This window comes from Anabrus simplex, chromosome 12, assembly GCF_040414725.1.
Source record: "Anabrus simplex isolate iqAnaSimp1 chromosome 12, ASM4041472v1, whole genome shotgun sequence".
Classification (NCBI taxonomy): domain Eukaryota; kingdom Metazoa; phylum Arthropoda; class Insecta; order Orthoptera; family Tettigoniidae; genus Anabrus; species Anabrus simplex.
In genome coordinates this window covers 81,873,978-81,887,470 of record NC_090276.1, presented here as the reverse complement: position 1 = coordinate 81,887,470, position 13,493 = coordinate 81,873,978, and the positions used below count along the sequence as shown (strand labels likewise).

General features: G+C 41.3%; 1 long non-coding RNA gene across 1 annotated transcript in view; it reads left to right on the top strand.

Annotated features, from left to right (window-relative positions):
- Positions 1-655: 655 nt before the first annotated feature.
- LOC136884346 (uncharacterized) overlaps positions 656-13,493 on the top strand; it is a 47,008-nt gene continuing 34,170 nt past the window's right edge. The window contains exon 1 of the long non-coding RNA XR_010861353.2: positions 656-683. This is a non-coding gene — a long non-coding RNA (uncharacterized lncRNA). The remainder of the gene's footprint in view (positions 684-13,493) is intronic.

Below are 13,493 nucleotides of genomic sequence, written 5' to 3'. Positions count from 1 at the left end.
CATTTGGTGTTTACCCGACAACATTCATTCAATCTCAGCCATGAACTCTCAAGAGAGTTTCGTTTTACACGTTCTGCCATCTAGTGGGCCTAGAGTAAAACAGAACGTCGAAATTAACGAGTAGACAGCCAGATGGCGTCAAATTGAAATGTCTGCACAAGGTAGCTGAGGCCATACGATTATTATTATTATTATTATTATTATTATTATTATTATTATTATTATTATTATTATTATTATTATTATTATTATTATTATTATTATTAATTCGAACATTCTCGGTTTTCACACCTCATATTTGAGATGACTGACAAAGGAAAAGTGGTTTGAGGAATTCTTAAATACAAAACGTTAATTAATGTTATTGATTTTACATCCAGTGCAAGATTTCTGTCGTAATTTGCAACACCTTGACTCTTACAGGTAAATAAACACTTTGTACGTCTTATGGGATCACAGGATCTGAAAGTCTTTCCTACCGGTCATGAAAGTCCGGTTGCATGTGTGCGATGTCAGACATTAAGTGGCGTTAGACGGCTTGCGACAGCCTTATGCCATCCTCTCTCTGCCGCAGCGGCATATGCGTCATGTGATCTTCTGAGGAAGGAAGTTCAAATAAGATTACATTCATCGCAGCAGATACAGTCTGATACAACTTTGTGCAGGAGGAGGACTTGGACTCTGTAAGTAGTGACACGCTGACTTAGTTTGTAACGAAAATAATTTTCTGTTGAAACTATGGGCGATTTTCTACATGCAGTATGTTCCCTAAATCTGCGCTTCTGCCTGTTAGAACCGTAGCTTTCAAGAGATTTGTTCAATTCACAGGTATTATGTCTAATAAAACATTGTTGATTGGTGCATTAGACGGACCTCACAACTGTCTTTCTGCAATCCAGTCAGGGCATTCAATTACGCACTGTTTTATAAACTGATAGTAATTTTCTTTGGCCGTCACTCAAGAAAAGAATGAGATTACGCAAATGCACGCTCCTCATCCCGTAGTATTTTATCAGACTTAACTGTAATTATTACACATACAGCATCTTACCGTTGTTACTGACACTGACAGCAAAATAGTTGTTTATGTTGAATATTTTATTTCAATACTCATATAGCAGTTTTTGGGCTCCAACCCCGTTGTCGGCAAACTTGAAGTTAATTTTCCGAGCTTTCCCATTTCAGATCCGGACAAATACTGAGGGATGTACCTTAATTAAGGCCTTCCCTCTTCTAGACCTTTCCTCTCCCGTCGTCGCTAGAAGACCAATCTGTGTCGGTGCGACGTAAAACAAAATTGCAAAGTAAATAGTATTTTCTAAACGAAAACTCTGTCGAGAATTTCTACGTACCGTGAAGACCAGCAAGCAGGCAGACGAGTTTGGGTTGTGTTGTCGGATTCAACTGGCATTCACGAGTTGCCTACGAAGCCCCTTATGGACTGACGTTAAAAATAACGCGTGATTATTCGCAGAGCACAGAATTATAACATAGCAAAGAAAGAGTTTACTGCTTAATACACTTTAGTAGACTGATTGACTTAGGCTAGGGAGTATCCGAGGACAAGTTCGGCTCGCCAGGTGCATGTCTTTTGATTTGACTCCCGTAGGCGACCTACGCGTCATGATGAGGATGAAATGATGATGAAGACGACACATACACCCAGCCCCCGTGCCAGTGAAATTAACCAATGATGGTTAAAATTCCCGACCCTGCCGGGAATCGAACCCTGGACTTCGGTGGCAAAAGGCCAGCACGCTAACCACTTAGCCATGGAGCCGGACATTTCTTTCCTATCATAACACTTAAGCCACAGAAATCTATTTCTTTCTTCGAGATTCAACTCTTTAAAGTTCATTGGATGATCCGGTAGATGGCAGCAGCATTTTGAAACGGATATCTTCGATGGTGAAGGTTTCTTCAGGGAACACACAAGGCGTTGTTTTTCTCCTCTCTTAGTCAAGGTCTGTATCGTTGCTTACGCTATATTATACCGTCAGCAACGGTCCATATACACAGGTCTGGTCACGCTCTTTGCATAGGCTAACTGATATTATTATTATTATTATTATTATTATTATTATTATTATTATTATTATTATTATTATTATTATTATTATTATTATTATTATTATTATTATTATTATACATACATACATTACATACATTATCATTATAGACTGTTATGCCTTTCAGCGTTCAGTCTGCAAGCCTCTGTGAATTTACTATACGTCGCCACCATCCTCGATTTGCAACTAGTGGGGTGGCCTCATTTAGTTCTATACCTGTTATCTTTAAATCGTTAGAAACAGAGTCTAACCATCGTCGTCTTGGTCTCCCTCTACTTCTCTTACCCTCCATAACAGAGTCCATTATTCTCCTAGGTAACCTATCCTCCTCCATTCGCCTCACATGACCCCACCACCGAAGCCGGTTTATGCGTACAGCTTCATCCATCGAGTTCATTCCTAAATTAGCCTTTAGCTCCTCATTTCGAGTTCCCTCCTGCCATTGTTCCCACCTGTTTGTCCCAACAATCATTCTTGCTACTTTCATGTCTGTTACTTCTAACTTATGAATAAGATATCCTGAGTCCACCCAGCTTTCGCTCCCGTAAAGCAAAGTTGGTCTGAAAACAGACCGATGTAAAGATAGTTTCGTCTGGAAGCTGACTTCCTTCTTACAGAATACTGCTGATCGCAACTGCGAGCTCACTGCATTAGCTTTACTACACCTTGATTCAATCTCGCTTACTATATTACCATCCTGGGAGAAAACACAACCTAAATACTTGAAATTATCGACCTGTTCTAGCTTTGTATCACCAATCTGACATTCAATTCTGTTGAATTTCTTACCTACTGACATCAATTTAGTCTTCGAGAGGCTAATTTTCATACCATACTCATTGCACCTATTTTCAAGTTCCAAGATGTTAGACTGCAGGCTTTCGGCACAATCTGCCATTAAGACCAAGTCATCAGCATAGGCCAAACTGCTTACTACATTTCCACCTAACTGAATCCCTCCCTGCCATTTTATACCTTTCAGCATATGATCCATGTAAACTACAAACAGCAAAGGTGAAAGATTACAGCCTTGTCTAACTCCTGTAAGTACCCTGAACAAAAAACTCATTCTACCATCAATTCTCACTGAAGTCCAATTGTCAACATAAATGCCTTTGATTGATTTTAATAATCTACCTTTAATTCCATAGTCCTCCAGTATAGCGAACATCTTTTCCCTCGGTACCCTGTCATATGCTTTCTCTAGATCTACGAAACATAAACATAACTGCCTATTCCTCTCGTAGCATTTTTCAATTACCTGGCGCATACTGAAAATCTGATCCTGACAGCCTCTCTGTGGTCTGAAACCACACTGGTTTTCATCCAACTTTCTCTCAACGACTGATCGTACCCTCCCTTCCAAGATGGCAGTGAATACTTTGCCTGGTATACTAATCAATGAGATACCTCGATAATTGTTGCAATCCTTCCTGTTCCCTTGCTTATAGATAGGTGCAATTACTGCTTTTGTCCAATCTGAAGGTACCTTACCAACACTCCACGCTAATTTTACTACCCTATGAAGCCATTTCATCCCTGCCTTCCCACTATACTTCACCATTTCAGGTCTAATTTCATCTATTCCTGCTGCCTTATGACTATCCTTTCCACTTCCTCAAGCATAATATCACCAACATCATTTTCCTCCTCCCCATGAGCTTGGCTGTTTGCAACACCACCAGGATGATTTCCTTTTACATTGAGAAGATGATCAAAATATTCCCTCCACCTCTCCAGTGATTCCCTGGGAACTATTATGAGTTCACCTGAATTACGCAAAGCACTGTTCATTTCCGTTTTCCCTCCCTTCCTAAGATTCTTTATTACTGTCCAGAAAGGTTTTCCTGCTGCTTGACCTAGCCTTTTCAGGTTATTACCAAAATCTTCCCATGACTTCTTTTTGGATTCAACAACGATTTGTTTCGCTCTGTTTCTTTCATCTACGTACAAATCCCTGTCTGCCTCGGCCCTTGTTTGGAGCCATTTCTGATAAGCCTTCTTTTTACTTTTACAAGCTGCTCTCACTTCATCATTCCACCAAGATGTTCGCCTTTTCCCATCTTTACACACAGTTGTTCCTAGTCATTCCCTTGCTGTTTCTACTACAGCATCCCTGTATGCCACCCATTCACTTTCTATATCCTGAAGCTGTTTACTGTCTACTGTTCGAAACTTCTCACTAATCATATCCATGTACTTCTAGTCTTCTCATCCTGGAGATTTTCTACTCTTATTCGTTTGCAGACAGATTTCACTTTCTCTACGCTAGGCCTAGAGATACTTATTTCACTACAGATCAGATCGTGGTCTGTATCATCGAAACATCCCCGGGAAGCTCGTACATTCCTAACAGATTTCCTGAATACGAAGTCCGTTAAGAAATGTATCTGGTGCCCCTAGCTTTTCATGTGTAGCGGTGAATAGCCTTCTGCTTGAAGTATGTATTCGTAACAGCTAAAAGCATACTAGCACAGAAGTCCAGAAAACGCTTCCTATTCCCATTAGCTTCCATATCTTCACCACATTTACCAATCACCCTTTTGTAGCCTTCAGTTCTATTCCCAACTCTCGCATTGAAATCGCCCATTAGCACTATTCTATCCTTGCTGTTGACCCTGACACCGATGTCACTCAATGCTTCATAAAACTTGTCAACTTCATCCTCATCTGCACCCTCACATGGTGAATACACAGACACAATTCTTGTCCTAACTCCTCCCACTGACAAATCTACCCACATCATTCGCTCATTTACGTGCCTAACCGAAACTATGTTGCGTGCAATGGTATTCCTGATAAAGAGCCCTACCCCAGACTCTCCCTTCCCTTTCTAACACCCGTCAAGTACACTTTATAATCTCCTATCTCTTACTCCTTATCTCCCCTTACCCGAATATCACTTACTCCTAGCCCATCCATATGCGTCCTCTTTGCTGACTCAGCCAGTTCTACCTTCTTTCTTCCATAAGCCCCATTAATATTGATAGCTCCCCATCGAATTCCATTTCGTTCGCCAAGTTGTTTCCAAGGAGTCCCTCGCCTGTCAAATGGGAGTGGGACTCCATTACCCCCATAGGTCCGAGGCTTTCTTAAAGTGTTCTGAGCTCGGTAAATTAATGAAGCAGGATGCTGCCCTACTTGCACATAGTCCAAGTGAGGATCTCTCCTCTAACGGGTTATGGACCACCGGTGAATTGTATAGTCCTAGCCGCCTGAGCACAAGGAGGGCCACGACTCAAAATATGTCCGAGATGCGCACTCCCATTTCATAGCAACTGGTATCCCGACTCTCAGGACCACTTACTAGGCCACTCAGCCGTTGCCCATGGTTCATGAACTAGGACGTGACCACAGTAACTCACAAACGTGATTATTATTATTATTATTATTATAAAATGTTTATCACCCAGCAAGCGGCTGTGGGACTTGGGTCACGTTTGCATTCGAGAGATAGTGGTTTCGAACCACACTCTCGGCAGTCCTGAGGATGTTTTTCCGTGGTTTCCCATTTCCACACCAGGCAAACGTTGGGGATGTACCATGGTCGTTTCCTTCCCACTCCTAGCTCTGTCCTCTACCATCGTCGCCATAAGACCTATCTGTGGCGGTGCGACTCTTTCTTTCAGGCACGTCCGCAATAGATGTGAGCCGCATGTACCACTTCGACCAGATATCATTCTCAAATTTCAAGCAATACCGAGAATCGAACCCGGACCCCGCGGATGGCAGTTTATTACATTAAACATTACGCTAGGAGCGCAGTTTACTAATATACGCGTTTATTTCTGTTACTAGAAATGTAGCCTAAATTGCTGACTTTAATATTTGTTATAATAGGCCTAATGTTATGTTAGGCCCTAGCCTATAGACTATGTAATTACAGTATTTCATTCTATCCGTCCGCACTTGTTTGATGATTATATTGCTTTGCTCATGCTTAGGTACCCTACATTTGGCCTACTGGCTGAAAAATTCATTATCATGTTGTACTACTACTAAGAATTTTCATTCCACCCCTAAAGGGGGAGGCGGGGCTCTTAGACGGGGACGCCGTCTCTAGTGCCGGGAGATTTGTTACGGTGAAGGAAATGCTCGAAGAAGGTGGGGGGTAGGGGGGTTGGCGGCCGTGGCCTATACTAGGAACTGTCCCAGCATTAACTTTAGTTTAGGAGAATGGAAAACCACGGAAAACCATTGTCAGGACTACCGACGGTTGGGGCCCGTCTCTCGAATGCAGAGTGCGGTGCTGTTGGTGCGTAGCCACTTATCGCCCGAGAACCACTCTGCATCTACCGACGAATTTTTGTTTTACTGCCATTGCAACTGCTCAGAATATATGAAAACCGAGTGCGAATAGATAAAAAAAGTATATAAATCTTAGAATTATTTCACAATTCTCAGGTTATGGTAAAACTAATTACAGCACCCCAGGTCATTGAACCCTAGTATAGTAGTAGGGGTAGGCCGATTTGTGGATTCTGCATAGCCATGTTTAGCCGCCATCTTGCGCAAGCGCCCATGGCCTGCGTCTTTCTCCATAAGAACCTCACCGTCACCTTGAAGGGCGTAACTTCACATTAACGGCTAGTTCCCTTCCCGACGCCTAAGAGAACGAGCCTAACCTCACAGCCGCCATCTTGAAGGGGGTATCTACATCAATTGTACAAATGGCGGCTATACACAGATGTTTACGAGACGGCCTAGGGCGCTTGCGCAAGATGGCTGCAATACATACGCTTCTATGAGACGGCCTAGGGATACTTGCGCAAGATGGGGCTATCGAATTACACAAGATGGGGACTATACAGAGCTTCTTATGAGAAGGCTTAGGGGCACTTGCGCAACATGGCGGCTATACATGGGATCTCATAGAGAAACGTGACGAAAATGGGCGATTGCGGATGATGGCGGCTATACATGGGCTCTTATGGAGAAATATGCCGGCCATGGGCGATTGTGCAAGATGGCGGCTATACATGGGCTTTTATAGAGAAATATGCCGGCTAAGACGCTTGCGCAAGATGGCGGCTATACATGGGCTCTTATGGAGAAATATGCCGGCCGTGGGCGATTGTGCAAGATGGCGGCTATACATTGGATCTCATAGAGAAAGGTGACGAAAATGGGCGATTGCGGATGATGGCGGCTATACATGGGCTCTTATGGAGAAATATGCCGGCCATGGGCGATTGCGCAAGATGGCGGCTATACACGGGTTCTTATGGAGAAAGATGACGCCTATGGGCGATTGCACAAGATAGCGGCTATACATGGGTTCTTACAAGAAAGATGACGGCTATGGGCGATTGCGCAAGATGGCGGCTGTACATGGGCTCTTATGGAGAAATATGCCGGACATGGGCGATTGTGCAAGATAGCGGCTATGTGAATTTGGGAGTCCCACCGCTCTTCTGCTTGTAATCAAAGGCAAAAAAAAACTAATTTCAATTTTTAGTTTTTGTCCTTAAATCCATTTTTAAATGCGAAACTCGCCTGTGTCCAACAGAGAAGTCCTGTGGGGAACGCGCAGACTCTGTCCCAATATGTTGGCTCCATAAGTAACATGCGTATCCTGACCTTGCTCTTAGTTCATGTTTGAGGAAGCGTGGTTTTACTTGATACATTCTTTTGAGATCACTAAGCGTTAGATTTTCCCGTAGAATGCTGAGTCCGTATGTTGCGAGTGGTGTTATTTAGTTTTCAAACAGCAACATTCCTCTAGTGATGTAGAGTACATTATATTCTAGTTTTAATTTGCATGTTCTCGTGTACTTTAAGTCCGCGAAAGTAGAATAACATATAAATGCCTAGCATTATAATTGCTTCCTTTGAACACACTCCAAGACACCAGGACTGTAAGATATCAACGTTCGTAATTAGAAGTACCAAATTCAACTTGAAATTAACCGAACGTTGCACGCTCTAAGATTCTTAAATCGAGTAAGAATGGAAGACTAAATCGGTCAGCAATTCCATAAAATGTAAACGCTGTCACTGTTCAGGTTCAGCCAAACTTCTAGTGGGGAGTATTCTGCAGACACGATCATTTACTGCCCTCTGGTGGAGACACACATACCGGCGAAACACTCAGGGACAGAGTAGAAAGTCCAACTTGTTCTTTATGGCATTAGAAGAAAAATCTCCTTCGAAATATGAAGAAAATACTGAATTTCTGAAATTCCACTGTAGATGTGTTTGTAGAGAAACGTTGCCGAGTTGATCTGATGTAAACGTATGATTTTTAATGGCTTGACCAGTAACAGCCCCCAAATATTCACGACACTCCACCGTCCAGAACAAACATTATACAGTACCTGTAGGTCGAATTGTTTATGAGAAAAGAGTATCTTGGAGGAATTTATTCAGTACCATGAGCTCATTATTATTATTATTATTATTATTATTATTATTATTATTATTATTATTATCTGTAGTCTATATTAAAAAATATGAAAACTGAAGTCAGTCAGTCTGGCCATTCTATCTGGTCGATTTCCTTCATTCTTTTTTAACTGAAAGGTATTCATGCACAGATTTGTCATCAGGTAGCCTACTATAAATCACTTAACTTCCGCTCTTCCTCAAATTACTTGATTTTTTCAATTTTTTGTCTCTTTGAAGCAATCATATCTTTGGTTCTAATTGAGGAACGACCAAGCTCGATAGCCGCAGTCGCTTAAGTGCGGCCAGTATCCAGTATTCGGGAGATAGTAGGTTCGAACCCCACTGTCGGCAGCCCTGAAAATGGTTTTCCGTGGTTTCCCATTTTCACACCAGGCAAATGCTAGGGCTGTACCTTAATTAAGGCCACGGCCGCTTCCTTCCCACTCCCAGCCCTTCCCTCTCCCATCGTCGCCATAAGACCCGTTTGTGTCGGTGCGACGTAAAGCAACTAGCAAATAATAATAATAATAATAATAATAATAATAATAATTGAGGAACGGAGTTCGTTTTGGCCTAAGAACACTCAGTGGATCAAGCTCTTTCATTTCAGCTCTCAACTATTCAAATTGCTTGATTCTGAGGAAAGTTATGAGTGCACATTCAATTTGACGTCTCATTTCTTCAACATTTTTTCTCATTGAAGCAATCATATCTTTCGTTCTAATTGAGGTATGCAGCTTATTTTGGTCTAAAAACACTCAGTGGATCAAGCGCATTCTTTTGAGGTAATAACTACTTATACTCCGCACGGCCTTACTTCTAAATTGAAGTTTCGCAAAACAAATGAGCATCGCCTTTCCTCTGTTGCCAGCGCGCTACGGCCGCGAGAACAGCTGATGCAATACTACCGCGGTAAACAGCCATATATAGTAAAATGTAATACCGTACTCAGAAAAACGAATACATATGGAATGAAAACAAATTCATAAAATCTACACTTACTAACAACATCTGACACTAATAAGAGAATATATTATTCAGAATAAAAGAGAATGAGGAAATAACACATCACTGACCGCCAATGGCTGGCACAGGAAGGAGGAACACTCCACTGATCTCAGAGTCACTGGAACCCTCCAACAATGAATCATTGTCACTATCACCTGCTCCCAAAGATATTATTAAACTTTGACGGAGTTCTCCAGTACTTCTTCATTTTCCCCCGCCTCACGTATTCATCTTTGTGTACTGCGCACAACTTTCCTGCAGTCATCGCCACAGCTTCGGTTAACAGGTTTTCCACCTCGGGTACAGTAAAACGCTTATTTTTTTTTTGCAAAATAACCCTTAACCTGAGCCCAAATCTTCTCTATAGCATTGAAATGGCAATGATAAGGTGGAAGTCGAATAACTTTATGTCCATGACGTCTTGCAATTTCGTCCACGACATACACAGGAAATTGTGGCTTGTTTTCTTTCACAAGCTGCTTCATGTCGTCCCGCACAGGAATGTTGTGCCTCCTTAACCACTCTTTGCTGCCATTGTCGGAGCTTTGTCTTGAATTACGGAATGGTAGGGGGCATTGTCCATTATTATTGTACAAGTTTCAGACAGGTTATTTATTAGTGTGTATTCAAACCAGTTCTGAAAACTGACACTATTCATCTCCTCGTGGTAATCGCCAGTCTTCTTAGACCTCGGAACATATAAAGAGTTAGGTACAAATCCGTATGCGGTACCGGCATGTAGCACAATAATTCTTTCCCCCTTTCCAATGGGCACTGCCATTGTACCTTCCACAGAATCATCTGTCCAGCCTTTTCCTACGGTATGGTTTGCATTAATCCATGTTTCATCTAACCACACAATCGAATCAAAATTTTCCTTCATAACGTCCCTTAAAAACCGGCAGCGCCACCTCACAATATCACTTCTCTCCATTAACACTCGGCGACCGTTTAATTTCTTGTAACGGAATCCCAGTTCATTTACCACAACATTCAGTGAAGTCTTGCATCCATTAAATAGTTCGCTTTCCTTCAGAGACTCGCGTAGCTTCGCAAGAGTAGGGTGGTCTTTTCTGCGGTAGTAGTCATAAATATGACGACGAATGGCATCTTTCTCGAAACTGTCCAAGTTCGTCATTGGTTTGGTCCGATTCCTTTTCTTACCCGGCGTTTCAAACTTAGAGGATCCAGGAGATGGTATTTCTCCTTTCCAATTGCCACTACTGTGTATTTACTTACTTTGGTAGCGTCGGAAGTTCTCTGTACGGCTTGTGCTAAAGGAAGCAATGTAGCACCGTTCTCCTTTTCTTTCTCAAAGTTCTCGCGCCCGTTGGACGCAATTTCACGGGCTTGGATTCTCACGGGCGTGCCTTGTCCCACACCTCTCGATTTCTTGCCACTTGTCTTTCCCGAGCTACACTGAGACATGGTAAACACGACGAACTAAGTACCCTGATACACGGACGTATATAAAACTACAGCTATTTAATAATTAAACCTATATTGTACTTACGCTATGCTAAACTGTAAACTACGCTATATTGTACTCTACAGGAGAAATAAAACTTATATGAAAAAACACTAATTACTGGAGGAAAATGCAAATGATCGCGAACCGTACCGAATACCATACGAGATAGGTTAACCACGTGGTGAATGTAAATATCAGACTTGGCAACTAGGTTTCGAGATCGTGCTCTGCTGATATAAATCGATATAAATGGCACGTTGGGATTGGTTGAATGTCAATGCTTCAGTGCACAACCACCAGACAGAGCCAAAATCGGAAGAAACGTCAATTTAGAAGTAGAGAGGAGCGGAGTATAAATTGGCAGATTTTGAGAAAAGTTTTGAGTACATTTGTCTCCATTACGAAGAACTTTGAAGGACTTTTTAACAGTTGTTCCAAGGAACATTTAATTCAGTTTCTTTGTGTGATATATTTTCAAGTGTTTTGTTGACATAATATTACATTCTATTACCACAGCAGATCATGTGCTTTCTTTCATTAACTCAAATTTTTCAAATACATCCATGACGATAGTAAGGAACAATATCATAGTTTGTACATTGCGGGCGGAGCCAGCGAGAAACTGCTAGTTATTATTATTATTATTATTGTTACGGAGATATCCGTGGTAGTTAGAGGTGAAAGAAGGTGCGGGCTGGAATAGGTCTCAACTACAAAATTAAAGTTAATTTAAAACTTTAACAAAGGTTATATTTTCTTTTCAAAATCAATAAATGACAACAAATAACAAAAGTGTAACAGGTACCAAGTAGCAGATCAACAAATTAAGAAATTACAGATTACAATCGTTACAAGATTTGGGCTTCGAGCCCCAACTTTAATTCCTGAGCACTCAGCTCACAACCACAATTGCTGAAGGGCAGAAAACCTCTAAGTACGAGGAGCACTTGCTCCTAATTACAATGTTAAGAAAAAGAGCAGACCCGCTCTCAATTTTACAAGCCTATCAAAGGCTACAACAAACTTCATTTCTATCTGCCCTTAAGGCACACCAGGAAACAGGGGTAACTAGTACCCAATCTACTGGGCCTTCGCAGGAAGGAAAACAAAACGGGTTAAGTAATGGCCCAAAATTCAAAATGAATGGAGGCGATAACTTGCACTCCTACACCAAGTTTTTGTCTAAAACCTATGTGGCATTAGGCCAATCATACAGGGGCTAATCCCAACCTAGGGAGGTGACATGTATGAGAAAACTTTACTACATTAAAGAAGAGAAGAACGGTTATGAAAACGAAGTCACCTCCTTTTCAAAAATGAAGGGGAGTTCGAGACGGTGAAGCACTCTCTATCCCCGCTTTACAGTAATTTATAGTTTTATAATTTATAGATTTACATGGACAGAAAAGAAAAAAAGGTAGGTTACATACTGAAGGTTTCGAACCCTCCCCGAGAGTTAAACTTCTGAGCTAGCAAGAAATGAAGATGTTAACCGGCCATTACCTTGTAGGAGAACTGCAGCTTGAAGAAAGAGGCGCATCCCGTCCCCTGCTACATATTCACACTCTAAGAGAGATGTTACTGAAGTGGCACCGAGACAAGAAAAATCAGCAGTTTTTATATCCACATGGAAAATTCGAGACCTTTCATGAATGATAACAACCCGCCCACAAACTTTTATTGGATAACAGCAAAAACTAATACACAAGACGAGGAAAAAACACCTTATTGGTGGAAAATTAATTACATAAATTCCTGACTGGTTACATTCAAAACAGGCGAAAAGAAAGGATTTATATTGCCAACCCACAAACCACAGAACAAAATTTAGTAAAAACAAAACTTAGGAATACCATATTTCTTCAGGAGAATTCATTCCTTTACACCAGAATGCGTTATCATAGTTTTTGGTAGAGACTTCTGTTAGAGAATGTCCCAACTTCTTGATACGGAGCAAACAAACACAAATCGAAATAGACACAGTTCAGAACACTTCAAAATTACCAAATTTACAGTACAGTAGTGACATCTTCCGAAAAACCGTTCAGTTAATTCAGTTTGTTAAAGTTCATGCTTTCTCCTGTAGAGGAGTTTCAACTGGGGCAATATTTGAATTAGCGGCGTGGAGGTGTACCGCCCGATACAGCCCTCCCCCCCCCCCCAAAAGTCCTTCCAAGGGGTGACACAGAAGAAAACAACAAATTTGTTTTTTTAAGTCCAAGTTTTGCTGATGAGTTGAAGAATTTAGAAGAGAAAAATATAACTTGTCAGTAGTTCGAGGTCTCAGAAGTTGTTTGACATAGGTGGGATCCAGTTTTAGAATTTCTTTGTAGTAGCTTTTGATGAAAGGTCTCTATGTTTTGTAGTAGTTGAATTCAAAAAAAGAAAAAAAAAACAACTTAAATTCTTGAAAGAAAAAAAATTCTAAGTCCCCCAAAGGTTGATTGGAAGCAAAGCCGTATTAATTGCAGAAATGGAGTGTCCATGTAGCTGAAGAATAACATTATCTGTTGCTTAATTTTGACGACAAGACCTGCCGCCGCTGTCTGTGCCCATAG